This window comes from Anomaloglossus baeobatrachus, chromosome 1, assembly GCF_048569485.1.
Source record: "Anomaloglossus baeobatrachus isolate aAnoBae1 chromosome 1, aAnoBae1.hap1, whole genome shotgun sequence".
Taxonomy (NCBI): Eukaryota; Metazoa; Chordata; class Amphibia; order Anura; family Aromobatidae; genus Anomaloglossus; species Anomaloglossus baeobatrachus.
This window is the reverse complement of record NC_134353.1, coordinates 134,482,460-134,498,218: the sequence shown is the minus strand read 5'-3', so window position 1 is coordinate 134,498,218 and position 15,759 is coordinate 134,482,460. Positions and strand designations below refer to the sequence as shown.

Sequence of the window (15,759 nt, the reverse complement as noted above, 5' to 3'; positions counted from 1 at the left end):
GGCTGTCACTATTCACACTGCCACTGAGCTGACACAACATCCATACAGAGACAGTCACTATTCACACTGCCACTGAGCTGACACAACGTCCATGCATGAGGCTGTCACTATTCACACTGCCACTGAGCTGACAGGTCATCCATGAATAAGGCTGTCACTATTCACACTTCCAGTGAGCTGACACAACGTCCATACAGAGACTGTCACTATTCACACTTCCAGTGAGCTGACACAACGTCCATACAGAGGCTGTCACTATTCACACTGCCACTGAGCTGACACAACGTACATGCAGATGTCACTATTCACCCTACATGCATGGCCACTATACGTACTGTACACCCCATACAGTTCTGCACTCACTGCATTCATGCCCGAAACATACAGCAATTATCACTGCACCCCATACAGTCACATCTACGCATTCATTTTATATAATTTGACACTTATAGCCGGGATATTAACATACAATAACCTACACTCCATATCCAGAACATGCAATGGACCACAAACTGCCATATTGCAACCGTTATCTGACGTGGATTGTCACTGCACTATACTCATACCAGCAAACTGTCACAATAAATATAGAATTTTCCAATCCCTTCTCTGCACCCATACCCAAGGTAGCACCAAAAGTAACACCTACCGAAATATGCACAGGGTGTCACTCAATTCTTCACACCCAAGAAACATGCTAAATCTACATTAACAGCAAATATCTACAGTGGAGGTCGCAGCTCTCTGAGGCTACGTTCCCTCCATCAGTGATTGTGGAGTTTTTGATGCTGCAGAATTTTTCCACCTTAATTTATGGGGTGGGGGGGTTATTGTGTTTTAGGGTTTTTTTTAACATGTATTTTTATTGCATTTTTTACTCTGTTTTCTTGTCTGTCTGACATTCTTAGGCTCAGATTACGTGTGTTATTGATGCAGAAACACTAAAAAACGCATGTGGTATATTTCACCTGTGGATTTTCTGCCTCTAATGCAAGTCCATGGGGAATTTCCACACAGAAAACTCAGCGAATCCGCAAGAGAAATTGACATGCTGCGGATTGTAAAAACGCTCCGCAGATCAGTTTACGCAGAGTAAAAAAAGGAGCACAGCGGACGAGAGATTTCTATTAATCCCATCCACTTTGCTTCTACTGTAAAACGCTGCGTTTTTTATGCAGTGGAAATACGCAACAACAAAGACGGGATAAAACTCATCGTGGGCACGAACCTTTACAGTCACAGTCAAAGCATAGGAAATCTAAGTGGGTCGGGTTATCACTGACTCCATACACATAAATAATCGGGTACCACTGCACCACAGACAGACATGGGATATTACTCACCCTCTATGACAAAGCCCATGACATGCAGGAATCATTAATACCTTCTCGCTGTTCATTCTTAGCTATGCATGGGATATTACAAATTTTTTAGACTTGTACCAAACATACATGGAATATTCCTGCCTCCTCTACCATAGATATGGATATCCCCGTAACCTCTGGTCTCTGCCCATACCCAAGACATACACAAGATATTACGGCAGCCTCATACCAGTGGTCTTCAACAACTGGCTCCTCAAGTGTCACAAAGCTACAACCTCTACCTTCCGCAGCAAATATCAAGTATCCAGGACAACACTTATGCCAAAGACAAGTGTGTGATATTACGTAACCTTATGGTCATATCCCAGACATACATGGGACATCACTGCATACTGGACATGTACCGCCCCGCGGGCTCAGCTGCGACCGCCGAGCCGCTCGGATCCGTGCTCGTCCGGTGGGTGGCTCGAGCTCTCACGGACCCGGAGGTCACGTCGCTCTGCAAGGGGGTTGGCGCTACACGCAGGGACTTCAGTGGGGAGTTCCACGGCCGGGGCCGCGGTGGTTTGGAATGGGATGTAAGTTCGTGACGCCACCCACGGGTTATGGACACCACCGCTGCCGTTAAATAGGCCTCCCGGGGACGGTGTTGCGCAGCTTGGTGTTGACCCCTCCGTGGGTAGGGGAGTGATGGTCCCGGGGGCCCGAGGGAGGTACTGAGGCGTGGGGACAGGTGCGTGCTGGATGCTGGTGCGGTGCGGTGCGCGGCCCGAAGGCACTGGTGTACTCACTATGACACAATACACTGGAGTCTCTGGTAAACCAAACGGGATGATGAACGGTGCCCGCAGCCGGCTGCAGCTTTTCCCTTAACAGGTTGGTGGTTTCCGCCTTTCTCCTGCACCTCTTTGTGTGAATGTTTGACTCCTATGCCTAAGCAACGGTAGTCCGCTCCCCGGCTTGCTTGGTGTCGGAAGAGCCCTGTTTGCCCGCAGACACTGGCCCCTTGGGTCTCTATGCCTTGGCGGTGGCTTTACCCTGTATGGTTGGGCTGTTGTCTTCTAACGGGTCTTGTGTGGGAAAGGTCCTTAAGTCCAGTCCTCAATCAGTTGATTTGACTCGGCCCTGTCGGTTCGGGGCTTCGTACTGGGTCTGAGTACCCCTCCTGGTGCTCCGGTTTCCAATCGGTTCCCCGGTTCGGTACCGGCGGGCCACCGCTCGACCCCGGTCCCTACGGTTCCACCAGCTGTAATCCCAGCTCCTGCAGGCGGCCACCACCGTCTGCCTCCTTGCCAGAGGTGACTGGGCTCCGACCCAGACACCTGAGTAGACTATTGGCAGGCCTGGTCACAGGTCTGCCCTTGAACTCGACCTCTCTCCTCCACTGTCAAGACTAGACTACTATACACTGAACTTGTGTCTTTTTCCCGCCTCCAGGCCTGTGAACTCCTCGGTGGGCGGAGCCAACCACCTGGCTCCGCCCCCTGGTGTGGACATCAAACCTGGAGGGTGGTGACAAGGTTTTGAAGTTTGGCTGCTGTCACCTTTTTTTGGGGGGGGTGGGTGTGCATGGGACTACCTGGGACGACCTGACTAGTCCAGGGCGTCACAGACACACTGCAAAGACATGCATGGGACATCACTGCATCCTGGACACACTGCAAAGACATGCATGGGACATCACTGCATCCTGGACACACTGCAAAGACATGCATGGGACATCACTGCATCCTGGACACACTGCAAAGACATGCATGGAACATCACTGCATCCTGGACAAACTGCAAAGACATGCATGGAACATCACTGCATCCTGGACAAACTGCAAAGACATGCATGGAACATCACTGCATCCTAGACAAACTGAAAAGACATGCATGGGACATCACTGCATCCTGGACTCACTGCAAAGACATGCATGGGACATCACTGCATCCTGGACTCACTGCAAAGACATGCATGGGACATCACTGCATCCTGGACTCACTGCAAAGACATGCATGGGACATCCCTGGATTCTCTACATCACAGCGATACCAGTGCACTCACTACACTTACACTGGGGACATGCATAGAATACCATTACTCTCCATGAAAATGTGGACATACTCAAAATCTTATATCTCATATATGAATTGGGGCTGGATATAGGAGCTATCATTGCAGTCTCCACACTCATAAGGCTACTTTACACACTGCGATATCGGTCCCGATATCGCTAGTGTGCGTACCCGCCCCCATCTGTTGCGCGACATGGGCATATCGCTGCCCGTGCCGCACAACATCGCCCAGAGCCGTCACACACACTTACCTGTCCGGCGACGTCGCTGTGACCGGCGAACCGCCTCCTTTCTAAGGGGGCGGTCCGTGCGGCGTCACAGCGACGTCACTGAACCGCCGCCCAATCGCAGCGGAGGGGCGGAGATGAGCGGGACGTAACATCCCGCCCACCTCCTTCCTTCCGCATAGCGGCCGGGAGGCAGGTAGGGAGACGTTCCTCGCTCCTGCGGCGTCACACGCAGCGATGTGTGATGCCGCAGGAACGAGGAACAACCTCGTTACTGCTGAAGTAACGATTTTTGGGAATTAGGACCCGTGTAGCCGATCAGCGATAAATCACGCTTTTGCGACGATTTTACATCGCTGAACGCTGTTACACAAAGCTATATCGCTAACGATTGCGGAAGTGCGTCACCAAAACCGTGACCCCAACGACAAAATTCGGGCGATATCGCAGTGTGTAAAGCCCGCTATACTCAAGGCAATGGGTGTGATTTTACTGCACTCACCATACTCATAGTATATAGTGTATGAGTGCACCCTATATCTACACACAAGGTATAGGCTATTACTACACCCTCTAAACTCATACTTAATCCCTACATCACAGATTACACTGTATACTGACATGCGTACAGAGGATAGTACTGCACTCTCTTTATTCATACATATACCCTATATAATAGATGACTTATATATTGTACAAGCATTGAATATTACTGAGCCTTCTATAGCCATGCCTTAACCTCTACATCTACATCACAAATCCCTGCACACTGTATACTCACATGCATACATTGGGTTTTACTGCCCCTATATACTGGTATCTACACCCTACATATCCCTGCACACATTATACATGTATATATACAACATACTGTATATGCATGAGCCATTACTGTCCCTAATACCCATATCCATGCCCACCGTATACTCTCACACATATACTGGGTATTACTGCATTTTATATATATATATATATATATATATATATATATATACACACACATGCTGTATGTATATGTATATATATATATATATATGTATACACACTTATGACCTTCATATCACTGTACACACCTCTATACACGAGCTAGTGCTGCCCTTTATACCCATGTCATACATCACATATCCCTGCACACTGTATACTCACATGCATACATAAGCTATTACTGCCCATATAAATATATATATATATACATACAGACACGTCCACACTAATACCTATACCGTACATATAACCGTACACATACTTTCATACACAAGCCAGTGCTGCCCTTTATACCCATATCACATATACCTGCTCACTGTATACTCACACACATGCACTGGGTATTACTGCCCATATATATATATATATATATATATATATATATATATATATACACACACACACACACACACACACTCATGCCTATACCCTACATATAACTGTACACATTAATACTTCTATACAGGAGCCAGTGCTGCCCTTTATACCCATGCCCTGCACACTATATATACCAGGGGCATCACTACATCCTCCACTGATACTGAACACATAGATGGGATACAATGCCCACTTCCACCACCTATATACAGTTTTATTTCATCTTCTACATCCTTGGTACATACAAACACAAAACTAAGCCCAGCTTTCTGCCATGCATCAATTACCTGTCGCCGATGCCAGCCGTGTTTTGCAGTCAGTGCACAGCATTGTGGCCATGGAAGCTCAAACTGCACAGATTGGCATGATGTGCCCCCTCCATACCCTCCTGCTGCAGCTGACTGAGCAAACTGACAGCGAGCCCGGGATGCAGCTCCTGCTGGAGGGTCGGGGGCAGCAGTGGTGCCAGTGCAGACCCGACAGGGGGGCAGGAGGGCAGTGATGCCAGTCCAGAGCCAGCAGGGGGGGCAGGAGGGCAGTAGTGCCAGTCCAGAGCCAGCAGGGGGGGCAGGAGGGCAGTAGTGCCAGTCCAGAGCCAGCAGGAGGGGGAGAGGGCAGTCGTGCCAGTCCAGAGCCAGAGGGGGAAGTCGTGCCAGTCCAGGGGCAGCAGGGCAGTGGTGCCTGTCCAGAGGCAGCCGGAGGGGGCAGGACTTGCTCCCTGGAGTAATCCTCAGCACTGGCAGCTCAGAGAGTGAGGCATGATGAGCCGGGGACAGAGGAGGGGGTGGGGGCTGCTGCTGCTGCTCATGTGACCTTGCTTCTCTTTTCCTGCCTCTGCTCACATAAGAAGAAGCTCTGCAAGGTGCATGGAAATCAGGATCAGGTTCCTATTCACACTAAGAACACCACGACTTGTCCTATCTACTGCATGTGTGTAGGTCAGGAGCTGGGCATTGTCTGGAAGTTCCCATCCTCATTCATATAGATACATCTCATGTCCTTGCACCCAAAAGTCTCTATTGCCTAATAAGTACAATGAATTATATGTCTGTATCTAGAATTGATTGTGTAAGAGAATCTGCTACTCATTGAGGCATCAATATTACTAACAGAAATGTGTTACAGTGCTCATTGTAAATATTTACACAATTATTGATAAACACTCATTTTTAGTAGATTGTACAGTATACCGTCATCTTGTTACTACAGTCACAAAGATAATTGTCAGGGTCTCAGATTGGATAAACACCGCAGATTTTAGTGCACATAATCTGTTGACTTTAACAGTGAATATGATTTCATGAAAAGTAGATATTTAAAGACAATGCAAAACTACATATTTTTGTTTTTTTTTCTTATTAGGCTTCTGCAAGGAGTCTGCACAAATGCAAATCTTAAGTATGCGGGAGAACGCTGGTCTGGTGTCCCAAAGAACGTTTCGCCCTGCTTTTTCATGGGACATTCCGGGTGTTTATAAATTAACCAGTACAGATAATGAGAAAATATATCCAAAAAGAGAAAAAGCTGGATCAGCATGTAGATAAAAATTCCAAAACTTTATTCCAAAATTTTAAAATAGGATATCCACAGCAAAAATTGTTAAATATGGTACAGCTGATGTGTTTCTGGCACACAGGCCTTCATCATATGGTTCAAGTTCTATGACTAGATATAAGGGAGAGACAGGAAATAGAAGTAGTGGAGAGCTTTTGGGACTGAGAAGATGTAGAAAGGCTGTCCCCATACCCTGAGGGTCACCCCTATGGCTGTGGCGTGCGCATTCTGGAATGGATGGCAGAACCGCGTCCACCATGGAGAGGGGTTGAGCCTGACAGTCGGGAGCTTAGCCACGGTGCCTGCTGGTGTTAACAGAAGGAGACCCTCACCCCGCTGGATAAGGTCAGTGCCCCCCCCCCCGGAGAGTGAGGAGGGTATGGCTGGATGACCTGTCACCTAGGGGAGATCATGCACAGAAGCGGATCCCGGGTGACCCTGTAGCGGAGTGAGGGAAAGGAAGGGCCCTAAATGGAATATGGAGTGCCCTGGTGCCAGAGGACCAATGGCTGCAATGGTGTCGAGTGGAGAGAAGATGTGTCAGAAATAAAGTTGATCTGTTTATGAAAAGAATGTAGACTGGACTTTATTATCTGAAGTGAGAGTATGGATGTCGCCTGCGACTTTAACAGAGTCTGTCCTGTGTGAGGTGCCGCGACAGGGAGGTGAGGGGTTAACAACAGGTTGTACTGTCACCTCTTGTTCCCCTAGCTGCCACGAGTACATCTGATGCCTGCCTTCTGCCTACCACCCCTCCACCACAGCGGGTGCTTAGTCAAGCCCCTTCCCTGAAGGGTAAGCCTGTGTTCTCCCTGTGGTCCAGTGGGTCCACCCCCCCCTCGCCGTCCTCACCAACGGTGAGCATGAGAATATCCTATTTTAAAATGATGGAATAAAGTTTGGGATTTTTTATCTATATGCTGATTCAGCTTTTTCTCTTATTTGATTAATTATAATTGTAATTACCATTGATCAGTGGTTTTGGATTAACACATTTAAAGATGGGAGCAAACATATTTTCTACTACAGTAAAACTTTTTCGTTTTTTTTCTTTGTATGAGCTGAAAAAGTGTAGTATGAAGTGGACCCAAGGTACTCGACCAATAATGAGAGGAGACATACTGTATGTCATATGTCTGTGTGATGCCGTGACATCAGCGCATACACTCTCAGGAGAAGCTTCCCCTTATAGGGGTTTTCCCAAGAAAATAGTTGATTTTAATGAATACATCTTGGAATAATAATTTCCACAATTGGATGTTATATAAAATGTTCCTGTGCTGAGATAATCTTATATATGTGTCCCTGCTGTGTACTGTGTAATGGCCGTGTCTGACCGTACAGGGACATGGACTGATCATACCACAGCTTCTGGCCCGGGGAGGAAGCAAAAGAATATATCAACATTACAGCACGGGATCAAAAAATTCTTTCTTCGATGTAAAACATATTTTAAAAACAGACAGAGAAATGTTTTACCTCACAAAAAGAATCATATATGGTCCCCTGCTGTAATGACTGTATACTCTATTTCGTCCTCCTTTGCCCAGGAGATGTAGTATGATCAGACCATGGTCCCTGTACAGTCAGAGACTGTCATTACACAGTACATAGCAGGGACACATATAAGATTATCTCAGCACAGGAACATTTTATAACCCCTTCACCCCACCCCTCAGTCTTTTTTTCCATTTTCACCTTAATAACCAGGTCAATTTTTTCAATTCTGACCAGTGTCATTTTATGAGGTACCGTATTTTTCGGACTATAAGATGCACTTTTTTTCCCCCAAATGTTGGGGGAAAGTGGGGGGTACTTCTTATAGTCTGAATGTTGGGCTGCGGGGAATGAGGGTGCTGCGGTGGAGCGGGTCATCGGCAGCACCAGCAGGCTGTAGTGTGCCGCCCCCGTGCCAGCAGCCTGCCGCTGCTCGGGTCCGGACCTTCTGGTGGGTGGCTCGAGGGTCTCCGGACCCGGGGGATCCCGCGGACACTCCGAATGAAAAGGGTCGGGGGTTGGTGGACGTATATGTACGGGCTGGGCCGTACTAGGTTCGTGTCGCCACCCACGGTATGTGGTGATATTGGACACCACTGCTGCAGTTACGGGGCACCCAGGGGAGATGTTGTGCAGCAACTTGTTAACCCCTCCGTGGGCAGGGATGGTGGCCCCGGGACCCGTTGGGGTTTGGTGGTGCAGGGAGATGGGCGACCGCAGGGTGCTGGTGTACTCACTATTAAGAAAACACACGAGTCTCTGGTAAACCAAGGTGATGGTGGTCGGTGCCCGCAGCCGGCTGCGTTCTGGTTCCCCCACCCGGCTGGTGGTCTCTGTCTTTCTCCTGCACCTGTTTTAGAATGGTGGACTGCCTGTGCTTGCAACTCCAGGAGTCCGCTCCCGGCTGGATGTGGCCTAAGGAGCCCTTTCCCGCAGACACTGGCCCGTAGGATCTCTGAGCCATGGCGGTGGCTTTTTATCCCCCTCGGTGTTCTGTTGCCTCCAATCGGGACTTTGGGTGGGACAGGACCTCTAGTCATGGCCGCAATAAGTTAATTAACCAGTTCCAGTCACTTCTGGACCTAGCTTCAGGGTCTGAGTACCCCCCTGTGTGCTCCGGTTTCCGAGTCGGTTCCCTGGGTTGGTACCGGCGGGCTACAATCCTGTCCCGGTCCACCTCGGTTCCACCTAGCTGTCTTCCCGGCTCCTGCAGACGGAGACCGCCGTCTGCCTCCTAGCCAAAGGCACCAGGGCTCTTACCCTGGTACCTGTCAGTTTGCCTTCAGACCTGAGACACAGGCCTGACCTCCACTCTCCTTGGACTCTAGAACTGAACTGTCTGAACTATCTGACTGTTTCCCCGCCCTCGGGCTGCCTAAAACTCCTAGGTGGGCTTCTTCCTACCACCTGGTTCCGCCACCTGGTGTGTCTATCAAGCCCCGAGGGAGGTGACTAGGGTTTTAAGGTTTGCTAATGTCAGCTGTGAGGGAAGGGTCTAGTGTGGGGGCTCTATTTGTGACTACCTGGCCCGGCCATGGCGTCACACTAGCAACCGTGACCACGTGGGCCCACTCATTTCATATACACGCCCATCCTCCCACCCATCATCTCTCAGTGCTGAAGCCGGCGCTGACAGGTGGGCGGGGGATGCGCACATAATTAACAGCCGGCCCGCGTGATCACCCCTGGCAACTACAGCCTAGAGTGATCATGTGCAGCTGTATTCACTGCCCCCCGTGTATCATCATCAGCGTGGGGGGTAGTGAATAAGTACAGTATACTCGCCGGTCCCCTGCAGCATCGCGATGTCCTCCTGTCTGCCGGCCAGCTGATCTGTTTAGAGAGTGGTGAGCACAGCGATGACATCAACCCTGTGGGCACCGCTAGTCTCCACACACATCAGCGGGCAGCAGGCCGGAGGACATCGCGATGCTGCAGGGAACGGTGACTGGCTCCACACAAGTCAGTGGCGCTGCTGCTGACACAGACAGAAAGATGATCAATGCTGCAGGGAGTGAGGAAAGGTGAGTATAAACGTTTATTTTTTTTCTGTGCCATAGGATACAGGCCATATACCAGGATGGGAGTATATTATGAGCGGGATGGGGGTATATAGCAGGATGGGGGTATATTATGAGCTGGATGGGGGTATATAGCTGGATGGGGGTATATGAGCAGGATGGGGGTATATGAGCAGGATGGGGTATATGATCAGGATGGGGCTATATAGTAGGATGGGGGTATATAGCAGGATGGGGTTATATAAGCAGGATGGGGGTATTTATCAGGATGGGGGTATATTGCAGGAAGGGGGCACATATCACGATGTGGGCATATACCTGGATGGGGGCATATACCAGGATGAGGGACATATATACAAGGATGGGGATCATATAGAAGGCAGGAGGATCATTACCAGGATGGGGTACCTTAGTAGAGAATTTGGGGACATTACCCCCATAACAGTGTCAGCAGCAGATCCTTGCCCCATAACAGTGTGTCATGACCACATTTTTTGTTTAAAATTTTATTTTCCTCCTCTAAAACCAGGGTGCGTCTTATGGTCCGGTGCGTCTTATAGTCCGAAAAATACGGTAATAACTCTGGAGCGCTTCAACGGATCCCGGTGATGCTGGGATTGGGGTTTTTTTTGTGACATATTGAACTTCGTGATAGTGATGAATTTAGGATATTTTCCTGGTTTATTTGTGAAATGATTCAAACTTTGAATTTTTATGACCTTAAACCAGGGGATTCTGTCACATAAAATAGTTGCGAAATAACATTTCCCACGTGTCTACTTTACATAAGTAACCATTTTTGAAACATTTTTTTTTTTTTTTTTTAGGAAGTTAGAAGGATTAAAAGTCTATTAGCAATTTCTCATTTTTCCAACAAAATCATCTTTTTTTAGGGACCACATCACATTTGAAGTGAATTTGAGGGGCCTAGGACAAGGTGACAGCAAATTGCCAAAAGTGACACTTGTCTAAAAATTAAACCCCTCAAGCTGCTTAAAGGCAACCTGTCACCAGTTTTTTTACTGTATGAGCTAATACCACTAAATTTCTTAGCCCCTATGCTGCATTCTGAAAAGTGGTATATTATGCCCTGACTCCGCTGCATATCCTCAAAAAAAAATCTTATGAAGACCTACCGCCCTATATGCAAATGCGACTTATCCGGTCCGATGGGCATCATTGCTGCCGTTATTCCTCTCCACTGGTAATTGCCATACTCCCAATGTGATTGGTGTTGACGACACATCCTGTGTCATCTACATAGCCGGACAAAATCTTGCGCCTGCGCAGGGAGATCTCAGTTCACGCGAGCGCACTTTGCTTTGCCCTGCTGTGTGCCAAGCCTGAAACCTAACTGCGCATGCGTCGGCAACAGCACACAGCAGGGCAGAGCAAATTGCACCTGTGCGAACCACAATCTCCAGGCACAGGCGCGATATTATGTTCAGCAATATGGATAACGCAGGACACGTCATCCACACCAACCACATCGGGAGGACAGCGATTAGCATTGTAGAGGAGGGACAGGGGCCACTACAATGATTCCCATCGGACCAGACCAGTCACATTTGCATACAGCGTGGGAGCTATTCAAACAGTTTTTTGGGGGCCATGCAGAGGGTTCAGGGAATAATAGACTACTTTCTAGAATGCAGCATAGGTGCTAAGGAAGGTGGTGGTATTAGCTCATACTCTAAAAAACTGGTGTCAGGTTCCCTTTAAAACCACATTCAAAAAGCAAATTAGCCCTCTAGGAGTCTAGGTGCTTCACAGGAAATAAAGCAATATGAAAGGAGAAGTTAATTTAGCCCAAATTTTGCATTTTCACATTGTTAACCAATGAAAATGCACCATAGAATTTGTTGTGCAATTTCTCCTAACTGCGCCGATACCCCATGTGGTGGACAACTACTGTTTGAGCACATGGCAGGGCTCGGATAGGAAGGACTTTTTGAAAGCAAAATTGTCTGGTATCGTTAGCAGACGCCATGTCGCATTTGGAGAGCTGATGTGCCCCCCACAAGTGACCCCAGTTTGGAAACTAGACCCCCTCAAGGAATTTATCCGGATGTTTTGTGAGCACCTTGAACCTCCAGGTGCTTCATAGAAAACTGTAACGTTGAGCTGTAAAAATGAAAAACTAAATTTTTATCCCAAAAATGTTGCTTTAATCCCAAATCTTTCTTTTTCACAAGGGAAACAAGAGAAAATGCATTATAAAATTTTTTGTGCAATTTCTACTGAGTTCTCTAATGAAGGAGCACCATTTGCACTAGAGCACAACATTGGTTGGAGTCAATAGCAGATACTATGTTGCATTTGCACAACCCATGAGGTGCCTAAACAGTGGAAACCCACCACAAGTGACCCCATTTTAGAAACTAGACCTCTCGAGGAATTTATCTAGATGTATGATGAGCACCTTGAACCCCCAGATGCTTCATAAAAATTTATAACATTGAGTTGTGAAAATGAAAAAATACATTTTTACCACAGAAATATTTCTTTTACCCCCAAATCTTTGTTTTTACATGGGTAACGGGAGAAAACACACTGTACAATTTGTTGTGCAATTTTTCCTAAGTATGCCAATACCCCATATGTGTTGGAAAGTACTTTTTGGGCGCACGGCAGGGCTGAAAAGGGAAAGTGTGCAAAATGACTTTTTGAACTCAAAATTGGAATCGTTAGTGGCCCCATGACTCGTTTTGAGAACCCACTAATGTGCCTTATCAGTGGAGCTCCTCCACAAGTGACCCCATTTTGGAAACTAGATGCCTCAAGGAATTTGTTTAGATGTGTGGTGAGCATCTTAAATCCCCAAGTGCTTCAAAGATTTTTATAATGTTGAGCCATGTAAAAAAAAAATATTGCTCTAACCCTAAATCTTTCATTTTCACAAGGGTAACAGGAGAAAGTGCACCATACAATTTGTTGTGCAATTTCTCCTGAGTACTCTGATACCCCATATGCAGTGGGAAACTACTGTGTGAGCGCACGGCATGGCTCAGAAGGGAAGGAGTGCATTTGAACTTTTCGAACCCAAACTTGGAATCGTTAGTGATCTCCATGTCGCATTTGCAGTGCTCCTGATGTACCTAAAAAGTGGAAACCCCCCACACAAGTGACCCCATTTTGGAAACTAGATAACTCAAGTAAATTATTCAGATGTTTGATGAGCATTTTGAAATCCCAAGTGTTTCACATAATTTTATAACGTTGAGCCATGAAAATTAAAAACTACATTTTTGCCACAAAAATGTTACTTTAACCCCAAATGTTTAATTTTCACAAAACTAAAAGAAGAAAATAGGTCATACAATTTGTTGTGCAATTTTTCCTGAGTTTGGAAAACTACGTTTAAGGCCCGTTTCACACATCAGTGAAAAACACAGACGTTTTTCACTGGCGTGTAAAACACGCACATGTCCCTGCGTGTGCCGAAAATCACGGCACACGTGGGTTGTCTAAGTGCAATCTGGGCTCCGTTTTCCGTGGCCCATGATTGCACTTAGAGATTCACTCACCTGCGCCCGCTCCCGCTGTCCATGGTGCTGATCGCTCCCGCGACGCAGCACCCGGCCAGCGGTGACCCCCGCAGCAGCTGCTTCCGGGTCGGCTGTGTCGCGTATAATGAATATGCGGGACAGTAATCAGCCGGCACAGAAGGATCAGGGAGAACGGGCTGCAGAGGACATCGCTGGATGCCGGGTGAGTTAAAATGTTTTTTATTTTAAAAGCACGTACGTTTCACGGACCACACCACTGCGTGGTCCGTGGAACATCAGTGATGCCAGAAAAAAATGGACATGTCTCCGTGCAGCAATCACGCACACGCGGGTACGCTGCACGGAGACATGTGCAGTGACAAATCACTGACGTGTGAGCAGACCCATTCATTATAATGGGTCTGCGTATGTCAGTGATTCTGGTACGTTTAAAAAAAAGCACAAACGTACCAGAATCACTGACGTGTGAAAGGGGCCTAAGGCACAGTACAAAGGGAAGAAGGGAAGAAGCACAATATTTGTGTTTAGATTTAGTTAGAATGGTTTGCTCCTGAGGTGCCAAAACAGCAGAAATTGCCCACAAGTGACCCTATTTTACAAACTGCACCCCTTAATAAATTCATCCAAAGGTGCAGAGCGCAAATTTGCACCACAGGTGTGTCACAAAATTTTATACTATTCGGCAGTAAAGAAAAAATAATTTCATATTTACCACTAAAATGTTGTTTTATCACTGGATTTACAATTTTCTCAAGTGGAATAGGTAAAAAAGGCCCCATAATGTGTTACGCAATTTCTTCTTAACGTGGCAATATCCCACAAGGGAAGAAGTGCCATTTAACTTTTGGAGCACAAATTTTCCTAGAATAGTTTGCGGATTTCATTTGTAGAGCCTCTAAGTCCCAGAACAGCAGAAATCCCCTCAAGTGACCACATTTTGAAAATTACACACTCCCCGTAGATTAAGCGAGCTCTCCTCACTACAACAATGGCAAATATGTAGACGTTAATTGTGATTTATGCACATTGTGGGGTTCTGAAAAGAGGCGGATATTTGCATTTCGGAGTGTATATTTTGCTGAATTTCTATTTGGAGGTGTTATAGTTCTTCTCCATAGTCTGTGTGCTACCAGTAACGTGGAAGCCCCCTATATTTCCATTAACAGATGTCGGACTGGGGACTTTTGTTTTTGTGGGTTTAGTTGAATGCTATTTGGTGACTATTTGGGGTACAGAACATTTTGGATCAGTTCACATTTATCCTGTGCTCTATACTGAGCGCTTGCATCAGGGTTTCCATCTACATTGGAAACATTCACTAATTAGGCAGCAGAGTTACTCCAGACTCCACTTGGCTTCTGTTCAGTGGTGTCCGTCATTTTAAAGGTGAACAAAACCATTGTTGACTACGCTTTCTGCATGCCTAAACAGATGGACACCACCGGACCACAGGCCAGACGTGAGGTCAAAATGACTCCATATGCTTTGCAATAAGGAATTTTCCATTAAGAATTTTGTCTGAATCAAATTTTTTTAGAGATTTACTGAAGAATTGGCTTTATTGCAATTTTTACGCTGCTTATGACGCACCCACAGGATCTGAAGGGTTACTCGTCACCAGGACGATGTAGGGGGTGGACACACCTATTCATGCAGTGCTTTTTCTTGTTCTTATTGTAATGTGCACATCATAGATTAATTCTGAAGGCAGCGATATAATGAAGGAACAAATGAGTAAGCAAACACATGTAAAATAAACCAAAATATTTGTGAAACTTGAGATTCCTCACAGTACCCCCGTTTTATTCTGATGTTGGCTTTACTTCCCCTTGGCATTGTCTCAAGCAGCTTTATAAGGTAGTCACATGGAATTGCTTCCAACAGTCTTGCAGGAGATCTCAGAGGTGCTGGACACTTGCTGGATGCTTTGCTTTCACTCTGTGGTCCAACTCATCTAAAACCTTCTCAATAGAATTAAAAAGGTGGTCCACTACACAGCATAGTGGCCACGCATCAATGTAAAGCTCATAAAGAAGGCTTTTCTCAATTACCTTGTGTAGTCAATTGTGCCTCTGAGCGGCACTATTGCGGTCTGCTCATCCCCATCATATGACCCCGGGTTTCCGTGACCGCTGAGATCCGGTGATGTCGCGTCAAAATCCAGCTCACCTGACATCAACAAGGCCGGCCCCAGTCTCCCTGAG

At 46.9% G+C, this 15,759-nt stretch overlaps 1 protein-coding gene across 1 annotated transcript in view; it reads right to left on the bottom strand.

The window, feature by feature from the left end:
- TRMT9B (tRNA methyltransferase 9B (putative)) overlaps positions 1 to 5,753 on the bottom strand; it is a 77,072-nt gene extending 71,319 nt beyond the window's left edge. Inside the window, exon 1 of the mRNA XM_075334339.1 lies at positions 5,262 to 5,753. The gene's annotated coding sequence lies outside the window, so the exon portion shown is untranslated. The remainder of the gene's footprint in view (positions 1 to 5,261) is intronic.
- Positions 5,754 to 15,759: the final 10,006 nt, after the last annotated feature.